At 40.3% G+C, this 15726-nt stretch overlaps 1 protein-coding gene across 1 annotated transcript in view; it reads left to right on the forward strand.

Moving 5' to 3' along the window:
* Positions 1-5510: 5510 nt before the first annotated feature.
* The window catches only part of LOC139375142 (KN motif and ankyrin repeat domain-containing protein 3-like), a 37882-nt gene continuing 27666 nt past the window's right edge, over positions 5511-15726 (forward strand). The window contains exon 1 of the mRNA XM_071116682.1: positions 5511-5679. The gene's annotated coding sequence lies outside the window, so the exon portion shown is untranslated. The remainder of the gene's footprint in view (positions 5680-15726) is intronic.

Below are 15726 nucleotides of genomic sequence, written 5' to 3' on the forward strand. Positions count from 1 at the left end.
GAGGATAGCGCACTCATGGAAAATCTGAGTCAGTCAGGAAACAACAATGCCAACTTTTCCCAATGGTCATCCTCTTACTGTTTTTTGCTGGCAAAATCAACTAGATAATCATCATTTATGTGTATACAGTGGGGCAAAAAAGTATTTAGTCAGCCACCAATTGTGCAAGTTCTCCCACTTAAAAAGATGAGAGGCCTGTAATTTTCATCATAGGTACACTTCAACTATGACAGACAAAATGTGCTAAAAAAATCCATAAAAATCACGTAGGATTTTTTATGAATTTATTTGCAAATTATGGTGGAAAATAAGTATTTGGTCAATAACAAAAGTTTATGTCATTGCAAGTATTGAGAGAGGTCAAACGTTTTCTGTAAGTCTTCACAAGATTTTCACACACTTGCTGGTATTTTGGCCCATTCCTCCATGCAGATCTCCTCTAGAGCAGTGATGTTTTGGGGCTGTTGCTGGGCAACAGACTTTCAACTCCCTCCAAAGATTTTCTATGGGGTTGAGAGCTGGAGACTGGCTAGGCCACTCCAGGACCTTGGAATGCTTCTTACGAAGCCACTCCTTCGTTGCCCGGGCGGTATGTTTGGGATCCTTGTCATGCTGAAAGACCCAGCCATGTTTCATCTCCAATGCCCTTGCTGATGGTAGGCTTTGTTACTTTGGTCCCAGCTCTCTGCGGGTCATTCACTAGGTCCCCCCGTGTGGTTCTGGGATTTTTGCTCACCGTTCTTGTGATCATTTTGACCCCACGGGGTGAGATCTTGCGTGGAGCACCAGATCGAGGGAGATTATCAGTGGTCTTGTATGTCTTCCATTTCCTAATAATTGCTCCCACAGTTGATTTCTTCAAACCAAGCTGCTTACCTATTGCAGATTCAGTCTTCCCAGCCTGGTGCAGGTCTACAATTTTGTTTCTGGTGTCCTTTGACAGCTCTTTGGTCTTGGCCATAGTGGAGTTTGGAGTGTGACTGTTTGAGGTTGTGGACAGCTTTTATTCTTATAACAAGTTCAAACAGGTGCCATTAATACAGGTAACGAGTGGAGGACAGAGGAACCTCTTAAAGAAGAAGTTAGAGGTCTGTGAGAGCCAGAAATCTTGCTTGTTTATAGGTGACCAAATACTTATTTTCCACCATAATTTTCAAATAAATTCATAAAAAATCCTACAATGTGATTTTCTGGATTTTATTTTCTCATTTTGTCTGTCATAGTTGAAGTGTACCTATGATGACAATTACAGGCCTCTCTCATCTTTTTAAGTGGGAGAACTTGCACAATTGGTGGCTGACTAAATACTTTTTTGCTCCACTATATATCGTCTGTAAATTGCAATTAGGAGGAAATCGAAGTGTTACGTAAATGCATTTAAAAAAAGAGACATCACGCCTGCTATTTACATAGGCTTTACACTGCTGAAACAACTTTTTCTTTTGTTTAACTAAGCAAGTCCGTTAATAACAAATTCTTATTTATAAAGATGGCCTACCCTTGCCAAACCCTCCCCAACCCGAACAACGCTGGACAAATTGTGCGTCACTCTCCTGATCACGGCCAGTTGTGATACAGCCCAGGATCGAACCAGGGTCTGTAGTGATGCCTCTAGCACTGAGATGTAGTTCAATAACATACTGTGCCAACCTGTGGGGTTAGAGAGTGTGTGTCCCCCGTGTAGCAATGGCAAGCCCCCATACAACCTTCACCCACACTAAGCTTTATCTCCTTTAGATAGCCTATCTCTGTCTTCTGCAGCTTGTATAGACAGTAAGGGACTTACATAACAGAACAAGGTTTCACATTCCATTCCTGAGGGTGCATATTTGTGTTCTAGTCCAGCACTGATTCAACTAATGAAATTGGCTTGGTGAAACAAACATGCAACCTCCTACAGGATTGTAATTTGAGCGAGTTTGCTACAGCATGACAATAATCCTGCAGCAACAGGAAATGTGAATTACTATGTGGATTTTAATTAACGGAAATGTTTTGTTGGGGTAGATGCATTTTTCGTTATGGGTAAATCAAGTCTGACATTTTAAGTGTAAATTACAAAGTGTAAATTACAAACTTTAGAAGTCTTTTAAACCATGAATACACTACAAGTTTGTATCGCAAATTCTCAGCAAAAAAAAAGAGTGATCAAATTAAGATCCTACATCTGTGAGGAGGGTCTGCTTGCCCTGAGACATGGTAGACTCCTACAGACATCTGTCAGAGCAAGGGGGCCTGTCATGCCAAATAATGTCCCCATTCAAATAGTGTCCCCCACTGCGTCAGAACTCATTGAATCCCATTGTGACGTAGAGGGGGACACTATTTGGCATGACAGGCCCCCAGGAATGGAAAAATAAATAGAGAGGTCAATGATGACGTTATTATGACTAGTAATTGTTGTAATTTAGCCTCTCAGTGAACAGTAGCGTGGAAGCTAACTATGTTATCATGGCTCACTGAAAGATAATCAGTCAGAAAGTGACCTCCGCTAAATGTCTAACAGTAACCCCAGGACTCTTCATCTCCTGGGAGTTCTCTATTCTGCTGTGGCCATCAACCGGGGGTCAGCTTCTGACTTGGAGGAAAACCCACAACACTCATCCTGGCGCCATTCTCTGGCATCCTCCACTCCACCACAGAGTTCAATGAACTAAGGATCTGGGAGAGAAATATTATGTTAGTATTTTTGCACTCAAAACATTTCAATCTGAGCATAGATATAAGAATAAACAGGCATGGACTTTTATCTATGGCTCAAAATGAAAATGTGAAACGGAACTAATCTAAATGCTTGGCAGAAGGAACACGGACCACTAGTCCGTGGTCTTCATTGACACCTAGCCTACATTAATTGCATTACTCAACTGGCACACATAACAGTGATTAAACATGGAAGGAACATTTTAAAATGAGATATGGGAAACTGTAGAAGTTAGTAGCTGAAGTGATTGATCACTTATGCCATTCTCTCATGGATCTTGAAGGTCTCTGCCAGTGTCTGTTGTTGTTACATTGTGTCAATGTCATGTTGTGCTCCTCAGTTTTACCCCTGGACCCATACCAAGGGAGGGTCAACACTAACCTAGAATTGGAGCAATAAAAACAGTCTCCTCTTCCTCCTCAGGATGTTGACACAACAGGACATCCCAAGGGATTTTTTTATATGTTTTATTAATTATCTCAATATTAATCAGTGCTTGTTTTCTTCAGCCCCACTGCCTGTCCTTTTGTTGTACGACTAATGAACCATGCAGTTTTCACATATGATGGATGTTGGGGTGGTGCTGGAGATTATGAATATGAAGTTGAAAAATTGTGACATTTTCCTTTAACTTATCTCTGGTTTCTCTGGTAAATCACAGAGAAGGAGCGCTATCTGTGCGCTCACCCTGGTATCCCCTTTCCCACTTTTAGCATTCTCCTTGCAGTCTATTTCCGCAGTAAAAACCCTGTTATAAAATAGTGGCTATGTCAGAGTTTCGACTTCACAGCAGTCGGTGACGGCAGACTGAATGATCTACAAATCACCTTTCATCCTAAATAACTGCTCATTATTATTTGTAGATCAGTCAGTCCGCTCAATCATTGATCAGCAACTGCTCTCAAACACGGCTGATGTTTCTCTTGAAGATACATTCTGCTGATTCATCAAAGTAAAGATATTTTCAATGTTCATGACAGAGCAGGGAAGCCATTACAAAACTTTAGTCAGATATGTGTGTGGTTAGTCAAGCACTGTTCCCTCTGTCACGCTCTTGTAAAATGGAACAATATTTTATTCAGTGACCAGATTTATCTTAACCCTACCCTTAGAGGCTTTACTGGTCAGTAAGTAGTGCCTTGTACAATCTGAGAAATACAGTAACTGTAATGCAATAGTGCTCTCTACTGTTAGGCCATATGGTTGCAGCCAGGTCAATAGGAGAAATTGTGAGACGTGTTGACATGATGCGAGAAGGCATTGAAGATGACCCTCCCACTTTGCGAAGCATAGACTTGGTTAATTCTTACTCTGCGAAACCTAGACTTGGTTAATTCTTTATAGATTATAGTTCAGTTTACATTTTTTTAACATATCCTATCAGACTGCAATTTTATTCCCAGTTAATGAGTTTTTGTAACTAGCACTGAACAATAAAATAGTAACTGCTGTCTGGAAAACATAACATCTGTAGTAGCTGTTTCTGTTTGTAATTTAAAAAAAAACTGCTGGTCAGCAGAAAGGAACAGCTGCAAGTACAAGAAGGATGCTCATAAAAAAATGTGTTTCTCATTTTACTGGCTTCCGCTATACACACACACAATGCTGTCCAGGCGTGGTAGGAGTGGTAAATATTAAGGTGACTTTCCCCATCACACATCTTTGCATTCTCAAGTGGGAAGTATTGCAATTGCTTTTATCCAAAACACTCCTGCCCTCCATGCGCTTTCCACACACACATGCATCACTTACCTCATTACATTACCTCACATTGGGGACATTCCTGCGAATGTATTGTGTAAATGGTGGTTTCTACAGTGTTATATTGTATATCTGTATTGATGTTAATCTGATGATGTTTTTGTTCTGAGCCAACACACCAAGATAAATTCCTAGTATTGTTTGTTGCATGGCTGTAATGTTTCCTGATTCTGATTCAATGTCCTATTACAGTCACCTCAAAATGACTTGCAATAGAGCAGACATCCTATGAATGCTTTGAAGTTAACACAATTGAATCACATAGAATAAAAACATCATGCAAAAGTAATTCATAGCAACAAAACCTTACTGTTCAGTGTATTATTTTTGATTATGAAGGCATGATCGTTCTAAATAGATAATGCTATTGAGCAGAACATATTAAACGTCACTGACATCCTTTTCATGGCAAATCAAGGCAATATCCTTTCCTATGCAGGCTTTCCAATTTACATTGGTATTTGACCAGATAACTATATTCTTCATAATTATTTTCATACAGTTATCACAAGCTAACTTAATTCCAAAACATTCCACTATGCACTAAATAGCTTGAAGGCAAACATGAACACATCTTTGCTCAAATAAATAAAGTATATTTTACACTTCAGAGACTACATTTATGAATTAGAGCAGTAGTGAAACTTTTGCCATTTTTATAAAATGTAGAAAGAAGATCTGTTGGCAAAACAATAACTTATTTCTCATTACTTACTGACTTTATTGTCCCCATGGGGAATTTTTTTTGCAGTGTCATGTACACGTTTAAAGTGTACATGACACTGCAACAAAATTTCCCATTGACAAATGGCACTAGTCTAGGCCAACTACAACATGACAAATGTTTTGCTCAATCATGACTCAAGAATTTGGCCACAAACTTATTTTTAGATATTGTGATAAATATGCAAAGTTAGTTTTAATTTTCGAAACATATTAAAAAGTATTTATATTCTGGCTATAACATCATAATACATCAGTCACTTCCACTGAGGTATAAAATACTTTCCACGGTTTCTGTCCCTTACTACTTCAATTGGGCACACATCCCCTTGCACGGATTGGTTGATTCGCCTGTCTATCATTGACTCATAAACCTGTTGAAGAGTGGGAAAGCGCAAGGGGTGGCATGTTTTTCCTTCCTAACTTTATTACCAAGAATGCTCGGAGAAATTATAGTGAAAGTTAAAAGAAAGCCTTAGGAAGTCTGAAAGGTAAGACAAACACATTTCAATGATACATTATTGCATGCACTACATATTCCTCGAACGATAGCCTATCAAATGGGCTCAACATTTGCGTAAAAGCAAAGGGAACAGGTAAAGTTGCCGCTCTATCAACTGTATGGACCATGCCTTGATTGATTTCTATCGCTTTTCCTTTTTACGTAGACCTACATAACATATTGTGTGCGCTTCTTATTTAGTGCATTGAAAATAGTGCTCAGATAGTTGTGAATGTTACCGACCCGTACGAAGCCCATCGTATCGTAGGCATATATTTGTTCCGTAACCAACTGTATTCTGAAAAGTCTGTAGCGAACCATCTGCCATAGTTTAAAACATCAACTGTACGGTTATATTTGTGTATAACCAATCAAGTAACGTTATATACGAATAAATTGTTCATACATTTGTGGATTTATTTAGTTTACTGTTCAGAGACAGCACATGAAAAGCCACAATTAATATCCTATGTGTGCATAAAGACAGTATCGTCGGGTCCACAAAGAGCCCCATTTGAACAAAACTGGGCTAGTCCAAGAACATCTGTTTGAATTTAATTCAAATTAATTAAACATTTTTAGAGTGATTTTAGTCTTGAGAAGAGAGAGAAATTGACACACCCCATGCAAGATAACTGTTAAAGTAGTACTTCATCGATGTATAGGCTACTGAACGCATAGAATGGCGTTATAAAGGTGTTACATGAGGCTGGATGTCTGTTGATTAGTGACATTAGATTTAGACAAGTACATTTAAGATTATAATACACCCAGGAAGTCAAAAAAACTTTTTTTACCCCAAGCAAAAAATATTTGGAGTTGTAGCTAAACAAAGTCGTCATCATCAAACAAACAGTAAGACATGACATGGTATGAAAATACTCCATTGTCAGTGAAATGCCCCCCCCCCCCCTCTGCACATCCCCCATTAGGGCTACAATCTGTGGTGCTGTCAATTGTATTCACTCTGTGGAGGACAAGAAAGTCGTGTCTTGCTTCATAATAACACACATAATCACATTGTGATATGGGGATTACTAAATGAATCACAGCTTCGTGGAATTGGCTTGTTGTGATCACAATTGATTCTCCTATTGGGGGGTGAGTTGTGCCCCAGACATGGCTTGTCCAGACTGTAATTCATCCACTTGACTGCTAACCATCCCCATGTTGTCTGTCATGTGATTCTATGCTATAAACTGTCTTATTGCCAGCTCGAATTCATTAAATCATTGTTTTGTAACTTCCATATGCTTTCATCCTGAATTCACATGTTGTGAACCATCTGGCTTTCTGATGTTAATTGTAAGATCACAAAATGTTGCGCATCTACAAGAACATACTGGTTCATGATGTACATTCCTAAATCTCTTTGTTTATATTTTAATGGACAATAAACCATTGATGCAGGCTAGATCATTTCTACAACAATATACAGATAAACATAATTAAACCTTTCACTGGTTATGTGGGAAGAAAGGATCTAAGCTAAGGTTGGATGTAAAACAGAATTAATCATATTTGAGCAGCAAATATCTGTCCAAACAAGAGGCCTCTATTGTACATAGGATAATTGCATTGACTTGTTGTGCCCTTAGACAGTAGCCTCCATAGTTAAAAAATAAGTGGCAAACAGTTTTATGTTAAGTTTTAGAGTGTGATTATTTATGTTTAAGCATGAATTCCCTGCCTCCGCATTTTTCCACCATCAATGCAATGCTTTTCAAACTGTTATTGAAAGCAATATTTCCTCCTGAGATCTATTTGAACAACCCCAAAGTTGTAGTAAAACGTCATATTTAACCTTTCTTGTTGTAAGTAAGTATCCATATGAAACGGCTTCATAACAATGTGAACATCCTCCTATCCAAGAAAATATTAATGGTAAAAAGTTGGCAGTTGGCACATTTGTATTAATTCAGTTAGATGTTTAACCAAAACGCAATGTGGGAAAAAAACAAAAAAGTGGGTTTAAAGGCTTTAATAGGAGATGAAATTGCCCTTCTCAGATTGACAGTAGCTAAAGCACTTGCTCATGCCTGTTGTCAACCCCTTCGAGGAGCAGTGACTGATGTCTTGTTCTGCTATATATGTCTTGAGATTCATTGTAGCAAATCACAACAATTACGCGTGTTGGACGGTAACATGTTAAGCTTTCAACAACATTGATGAGCTCACAGGGGGGGATATGGTCGGGTTCCTGCAACTGTACACTTGAGTATGACTTACAGTGTCTGTCTTCAAAAATAGAACCACCATAAATGTAGTGACGGGTGTTGTGGGGGCAGTGAAACTGTCTGATGCTGAGGACGTTCTCAGCGTCTAACAAAACAAGAAAATATATATTATATTCTGTAATATATAGGTCTATATTCCAAAACCTTGATGCCATCATAGTAAATTTACTATGTTTCGTTTTCTTCTCTGCCTGTTCCCTTTACCTTTCATTCACCTTGAATATCCAATCTGCAGAGAGTTTTGTTCATTGTTTGATTGAGTTAGATTATTGACTTATTCATTCAAGGCCACTTGAGGTTTGACCGTTCCCTGAACACTAGTTGTACAATCATCTCCTTTGATCAAGGCCTTCAGTGGATTTTATGTCTGCATCCCCATGGTTAAGTTGGCTCCATCTGCCATAGAGAGGTCTTTATATTGCATCTCCATCAATGAATCAATCAAATGTATTTATAAAGTCCTTTTTACATCAGCCGATGTCACAAAGTGCTGTACAGAAACCCAGCCTAAAACCCCAAACAGCAAACAATGCAGATGTAGAAGAACGGTGAAAGGCCAGAACCCTAGGAAGAAACCTAGAGAGGAACCAGGCTCTGAGGGGTGGCCAGTCCTCTTCTGGCTATGCAGGGTGGAGATTATAACAGAACATGGCCAAGAGGTAGCGCGTCCAGTGACAGGTCAGGGTTCCATAGCCGCAGGTAGAACAGTTGAAACTGGAGCAGCAGCATGACCAGGTGGACTGGGGACAGCAATGAGTTATCAGGCCAGGTAGTCCTGAGGCATGGTCCTAGGGCTCAGGTCCTCTGAGAGAAAGAGAGAGAGGAAAAAAAGAGAGAATTAGAGAGGGCATACTTAAATTCACACAGGACACCGGATGAAACAGGAGAAATACTCCAGTTTTAACAGACTGACCCTAGCCCCCGACACAAACTATTGCAGCATAAATACTGGATGCTGAGACAGGAGTGGTCGGGAGACACTGTGGCCCTGTCCGGCAATGCCCCCGGACAGGGCCAAACAGGCAGGATATAACCCACCCACTTTGCCAAAGCACAGCCCCCACACCGCTAGAGTGATATCATTCACTACAGCAGCCATATTGTTTATTGTTGATGATACAAATGGCTCCAATATTCCGCGAAGAAGGCCTCTACTTGGCTGTTTCTGATATTGGAGGAGTTATCATTCAAATCAAATAAAATATTATTGGTCACAAACACATACAGTTGAAGTCGGAAGTTTGCATACACGTTAGCCAAATACATTTAAACTCAGTATTTCACAATTCCTGACATTTAATCCTATTAAAAATTCCCTGTCTTAGGTCAATTGGGATCACCACTTTATTTTAAGGATGTGAAATGTCAGAATAATAGTAGAGAGAATGATTTACGTAAACTTCTGACCCACTGGAATTGTGATGAAGGGAATAAGTGACATAATCTATCTGTAAACAATTGTTGGAAAAATTACTTGTGTCATGCACAAAGTAGATTTCCTAACCGACTTGCTATAGTTTTTTAACAAGAAATTTGTGGAGTGGTTGAAAAATGAGTTTTAATGACTCCAACCTAAGTGTATGTAAACTTCCGACTTCAACTGTATTTAGCAGATGTTATTGCTTGCGCGTGTAGCGAAATGCTTCTTTTCCTAGCTTCAACAGTGTAGTAAAATCTAACAATTCACAACAATACACACACATCTCAAAGGAAAATAATGGAATTAAGAAGGTGCAGGGTTGTGTAACCGATGGTAGGCGGCTAGTGATGGCTATTTAATAGTCTGATGGCCTTGAGATAGAAGCTGTTTATCAGTCTCTTGGTCCCAGCTTTGATGCACCTGTACTGACCTCGCCTTCTGGATGATAGTGGGGTGAACAGGCCGTGGCTCGGGTGGTTGATGTCCTTTATTATTATTTTTTTCTTCCTGTGACATCAGGTGCTGTATGTGTCCTGGAGGGCAGGCAGTGTGCCCCCGGTGATGCATTGGGCAGACCGCACAACCCTCTGGAACGCCCTGCGGTTGCGGGTGGTGGCGTTGTCTTCACCACACTGTTTGTGTGGGTAGACCATTTCAGACTGTCAGTGGCGTGTATGCCTTCTCCACTGCGGTCCCGTCAATGTGGATAGGGGCGTGCTCCCTCTGCTTTTTCCTGAAGTTCACGATCATCTCCTACGTTTTGTTGACGTTGAGGGTGATGTTATTTTCCTGGCACACTCTGCCAGTCCCCTCACCTCCTCCCTGTGGGCTGTCTCATCATTGTTAGTAATCAGGCCTACTATGGTTGTGTCGTCTGTAAAGTTGATGATTGAGTTGGAGGTGTGTGTGGCCACGCAGTCATGGGTGAACAGGGAGTACAGGAGGGGGCTGAGCACACTTCCCTGTGGGGCCCCTGTGTTGAGGATCAGTGAAGTTGATGTGTTGTTTCCTACCTTCACAACCTGGGGGTGGCCCATCAGGAAGTCCAGGACCCAGTTGCACAGGGCAGGGTTCAGATCCAGGGCCCCGATCTTGATGATGAGCTTGCAGGGTACTATAGTAAATGAACAGTATTCTTACATAGGTATTCCTCTTGTCCAGATGGGATAGGGCAGTGTGCAGTGCAATGGCGATTGCATCGTCTGTGGATCTATTGGGGCGGTAAGCAAATTGAAGTGGGTCTAGGGTGTCAGGTAAGGCAGAGGTGATATGATCCTTAACTAGCTTCTCAAAGCACTTCATGATGACAGAAGTGAGTGCTACGGAGCCGTGTCGATGGCACTGTGTTATCCTCAAAGCTGGCGAAGAGGGTGTTTAGCTTGTCCGGGAGCAAGACGTCGTCGTCTGCGAAGTGGCTAGTTGAAGTCAGAAGTTTACATACACCTTAGCCAAATACATTTAAACTCAGTATTTCACAATTCCTGAAATTTAATCCTATTAAAAATTCCCTGTTTTAGGTCAGTTCGGATCACCACTTTATTTTAAGGATGTGAAATGTCAGAATAATAGTATACAGAATTATTTATTTCAGCTTTTATTTCTTTCATCACATTCCCAGTGGGTCAGAAGTGTACATACATTAAAAATCCTACAATGTGATTTTCTGGATTTTTTTTCTCATTTTGTCTGTCATAGTTGAAGTGTACCTATGATGAAAATTACAGGCCTCTCTCATCTTTATAAGTGGGAGAACTTGCACAATTGGTGGATGACTAAATACTTTTTTGCCCCACTGTACACTCAATTAGTATTTGGTAGCATTGCCTTTAAATTGTTTAACTTGGGTCAAACGTTTCGGTTAGCCTTCCACAAGCTTCCCACAATAAGTTGGGTGAATTTGGGCACATTCCTCCTGACAGAGCTGGTGTAACTGAGTCAGGTTTGTAGGCCTCTTTGCTCATACATGCTTTTTCAGTTCTGCTCACACATTTTCTATAGGATTGACGTCAGGGCTTTGTGATGGCCATTCCAATACCATGTCTTTGTTGTCCTTAAGCAATTTTGCACGACTTTGGAAGTATGCTTGGGGTCATTGTCCATTTTGGAAGACCCATTTGCGACTAAGCTTTAACTTCCTGCCTGATGTCTTGAGATGTTGCTTTAATATATCCACATAATTAACCTAAGTGTATGTAAACTTCCGACAACTGGACATCTTCTGTCTGAGCCGTTGAATTGCGACTCCATTTTGTCTCTGTACTGACTGTACTGTTTGATTGCCTTACAGAAGGAATAACTACACTGTTTGTATTCAACCATATTCCCAGTCACCTTGCCATGGTTAAATGCGGTGGTCAGCGCTTTCAGTTTAGCGCAAATGCTGCCATCTGTCCACGGTTTCTGATTTAGATATGTTTTATTAGTCACAGTGGGAACAAGATCAACATCCCCTATACACTTCCTGATGAACTCAGTCACCGTGTCCGTGTATACATCAAAGTTATTCTCCGAGGCTACCCGGTACATATCCCAGTCTGCGTGATCAAAACAATCTTGACGAATGGATTACGATTATTCAAACCAGCGTTGAATAGACCTTAGCATGGGTACTTCCTGTTTGAGTTTCTGCCTATAGGAAGGGAGGTGCAAAATAGATTCGTGATCTGATTTGCCGAAGGGAGGGCGGGGGAGGTCCTTGTAGGCATCCCGGAAGAGAGAATAGCAGTGGCCGAGTGTTTTCCCAGGGCGAGTACTACAGTCAATGTGTTGATAGAACTTCGGTAGCGTTTTCCTCAAATTTGCTTTGTTAAAATCTCCAGCTACAATAAATGCGGCCTTATTTGGCCAACTTGGAGATTGACACACCATCCTAAAAAATGACTGGTTGTCCTAGAGAGAAGATTTTATTGATATGAGTAGGAGCATACTAGAGGTCGACCGAGTATGATTTTTCAACGCCGATACTGATACCGATTATTGGAGGACCAAAAAAGCTGATACCGATTAATCGGCTGATTTAAAAAATATATATTTGTAATAATGACAATTACAACAATACTGAATGAACACTTATTTTAACTTAATATAATACATCAATAAAAATCTATTTAGCCTCAAATAAATAATGAAACATGTTCAATTTGGTTTAAATAATGCAAAAACAAAGTGTTGGAGAAGAAAGTAAAAGTGCAATATGTGCGATGTAAAAAAGCTACCTTTTAAGTTCCTTGCTCAGAACATGAGAACATATGAAAGCTGGTGGTTCCTTTTAACATGAATCTTCAATATTCCAAGGTAAGAGGTTTTAGGTTGTAGTTATAGTATTTATAGGTCATTAATATGGTAGAATCTGGAAACTATCATTTCGAAAACAAAATGTTTATTATTTCAGTGAAATACGGAACTGTTCAGTATTTTATCTAACGGGTGGCATCCATAAGTCTAAATATTGCTGTTACATTGCACAACCTTCATTGTTATAATTACGTAAAATCCGGGCAAATGAGTTCGCAATGAGCCAGGCTGCCCAAACTGTTGCATTTACCCTGACTCTGCATGCAATGAACGCAAGAGAAGTGACACAATTTCACCTGGTTAATATTGCCTGCTAACCTGGATTTCTTTTAGCTAAATATGCAGGTTTAAAAATATATACTTCTGTGTATTGATTTTAAGAAAGGCATGGGTGTTTATGGTTAGGTACAGCCGTGCAACAATTGTGCTTTTTTCGCAAATGCGCTTTTGTTAAATCATCCCCCTGTGTTGCATCAATTATATGCAACCCAGGACACGCTAGATAAACTAGTAATATAATCAACCATGTGTTTTTTAATTTTATTTTTATTTAACTAAACAAGTCAGTTAAGAACAAATTCTTATTTTCAATGACGGCCTAGGAACAGTGGGTTAACTGCCTGTTCAGGGGCAGAACGACAGATTTGTACCTTGTCAGTTCGGCGGTTTGAACTTGCAACCTTCCGGTTACTAGTCCAACGCTCTAACCACTAGGCTAGTTAACTAGTGATTATGATTGATTGATTGTTTTTTATGATACGTTTAATGATAGCTAGCAACTTACCTTGGCTTCTTACTGCATTTGCTTAATAGGCAGGCTCCTCGTGGAGTGCAATGAGAGGCAGGTGGTTAGAGCGTTGGACTAGTTAACTGTAAGGTTGCAAGATTGAATCCCGGAGCTGACAAGGTAAAAATCTGTCATTCTTCCCCTGAACAAGGCAGTTAACCCACTGTTCCTAGGCCATCATTGAACATAAGAATGTGTTCTTGACTGACTTGCCTAGTTAAATAAAGGTGTAAAAAAACATCGGCCAAATCGGTGTCCAAAAATACCGGCCCTAATTAATCATTCCTATTAATCGGTCGACCTCTCGAGCATACTGCTTAATGGGCTTTCATTGCATTGAAACATTATTAAATTGAATCTATCTTGGATATTAGATTGAGTCCCTACTACATGATATACAGTGTGTGAGAATAAATTAGCTAAAAATACCCATGTAAACTCTAACAAGGTCTGGGGGAGAGAGCCTATTTACTAATTGAATCTAGTACCTTGAGATGCTGTTTATTCCCGCTTAAAGTGCAATCAGCTGCTTCTAACAATTTCCCCAAGGCCACTTTTTTAAACACTTACAGGGATAATTTGGGATTGTGCCTGGATATATTTTAAAGCTCCTGAGTGGCGCAGCGGTCTAAGGCACTGCACCTCAGTTCTAGAGGTGTCACTACAGACCCTGGTTCGATCCTGGGCTGTATCACAACCTGTGATCGGGAGTCCCAATTGGCCCAGTGTCGTCTGGGTTAGGGGAGGGGTAGGCTGTCATTGTAAAATAACAATTTGTTTTTAATCAACTTGCCTAGTTAAATATACAGTATGATTCTCAGCTTTACTTTGAGGTGAGCAGAGCTTACGCATTGTCGTTTTTGTTAAGTCTTGGATCTGGAGAAGGTTTTCCCACAAATCAGCTGTCCCTATCCTCCTCTATAAACTTGAAGTAAAGATGTTGGTGAATAAGTGTAATTTGCACCAGTAAAGGAAATAACTGAGTAATAAACAGGTTTTGGAGTGTGGTTTTAGACAACTGCGGCTAGCTGACATCTGGTCTTTTTACTGGAGGTATGAAAATAAAACATCTGGAGGCTTCATTTGCTACTGTTGTGAAGAAGGCAAATGGTTCAGTCTCAAATGGTTCAGTCTCTATGCTGCATGCAGCCCCTAGGCTTGCCAAATGGGTCAATAAGATCATGTTTCCAGAGACCTAGACATTAGGCTATGTTTTTATTGCATCATTTATTGGACCATTCCAAGTCCGGTCAAGTCATTTTCTCAGTTTTCTTAGTTGACAATATAACAGTTTGAAAATAAACCATTTGAAAATGTTAAGTAGTTAATTCAATCTCAGTACAGTAACTTGGGTTGAAGTTGAACAGTAAGATGTTGCAGAACCATGGCACTCATTTATTTTAATTTGATCCACTTTCTCCCCAGGGACATTAAAGACAGTACATGTCAGAATGTCTTACCATTTCTGTTTTCCACTAAGGCCTATATGAGGACCCTTGCTGAGGAGCTAGACCTTCAGACCATTTTAGAAAGAGCTTGGGCAGGACATTGAGACCATTGTAAAATCTGCATGCAAATAGCTCCACTTTGAGTGTGGTGCTTGGAGCCAACATGGTGTCTGGGTGGGAAGACAAGGTCCTGTTAGACTGGGTTTTGTACTTGGCCTTCCTAACACCATTCAAAGCCACGGACTTCCCCAATGCCTGATTGAATTCACTTTGTGACATTTTGAACCCTTTGGGGAGGGAGAGTGAGGGGGAACGGGAATGGGAGATTGAACAAGGAACAAGGAGACCTCAGAAAACTTTTGCAAACAGCCTCACCACCGAAGTGGCATAATGCTTCATTGTGGGGCTTGAATGTGTGTGGGGGAGGGGGGGATGCATGTGATGTTTGATACCCAAGTTGATAGTTAAAAGATTAGGTTTTAGTCTAGAAGCGTATTTAAGGCTGTAAGGGCAAAACTTTGGACTGCAATGTGTATCTCGAAATCCCTCATTGACATCAACGCATGATTTACGAGACAGAATTACGGATACGGATGTGGCCCTAAATACCTGGGGAAACATCTGGTGGCAGGGGGTTATTTCTGTGAACTTCCCAGGCACTTCATGCTGTGTACACATTTGCATGTCTAATTTCTGCATTATGTGTCGTGATGGGATGCTTGGACGCCAGGAAAAGACCAGGAGCTGTAGTGGATTTGCGTTAGAGGTCGACCGATTAATCGGAATTAATTAGGGCCGATTTCAAGTTTTCATAACAATCAGAAATCGGTACTTTTGGGCGCCGATTTGC

Source organism: Oncorhynchus clarkii, chromosome 1 (genome assembly GCF_045791955.1).
Source record: "Oncorhynchus clarkii lewisi isolate Uvic-CL-2024 chromosome 1, UVic_Ocla_1.0, whole genome shotgun sequence".
In the NCBI taxonomy this organism is placed as follows: Eukaryota; Metazoa; Chordata; class Actinopteri; order Salmoniformes; family Salmonidae; genus Oncorhynchus; species Oncorhynchus clarkii.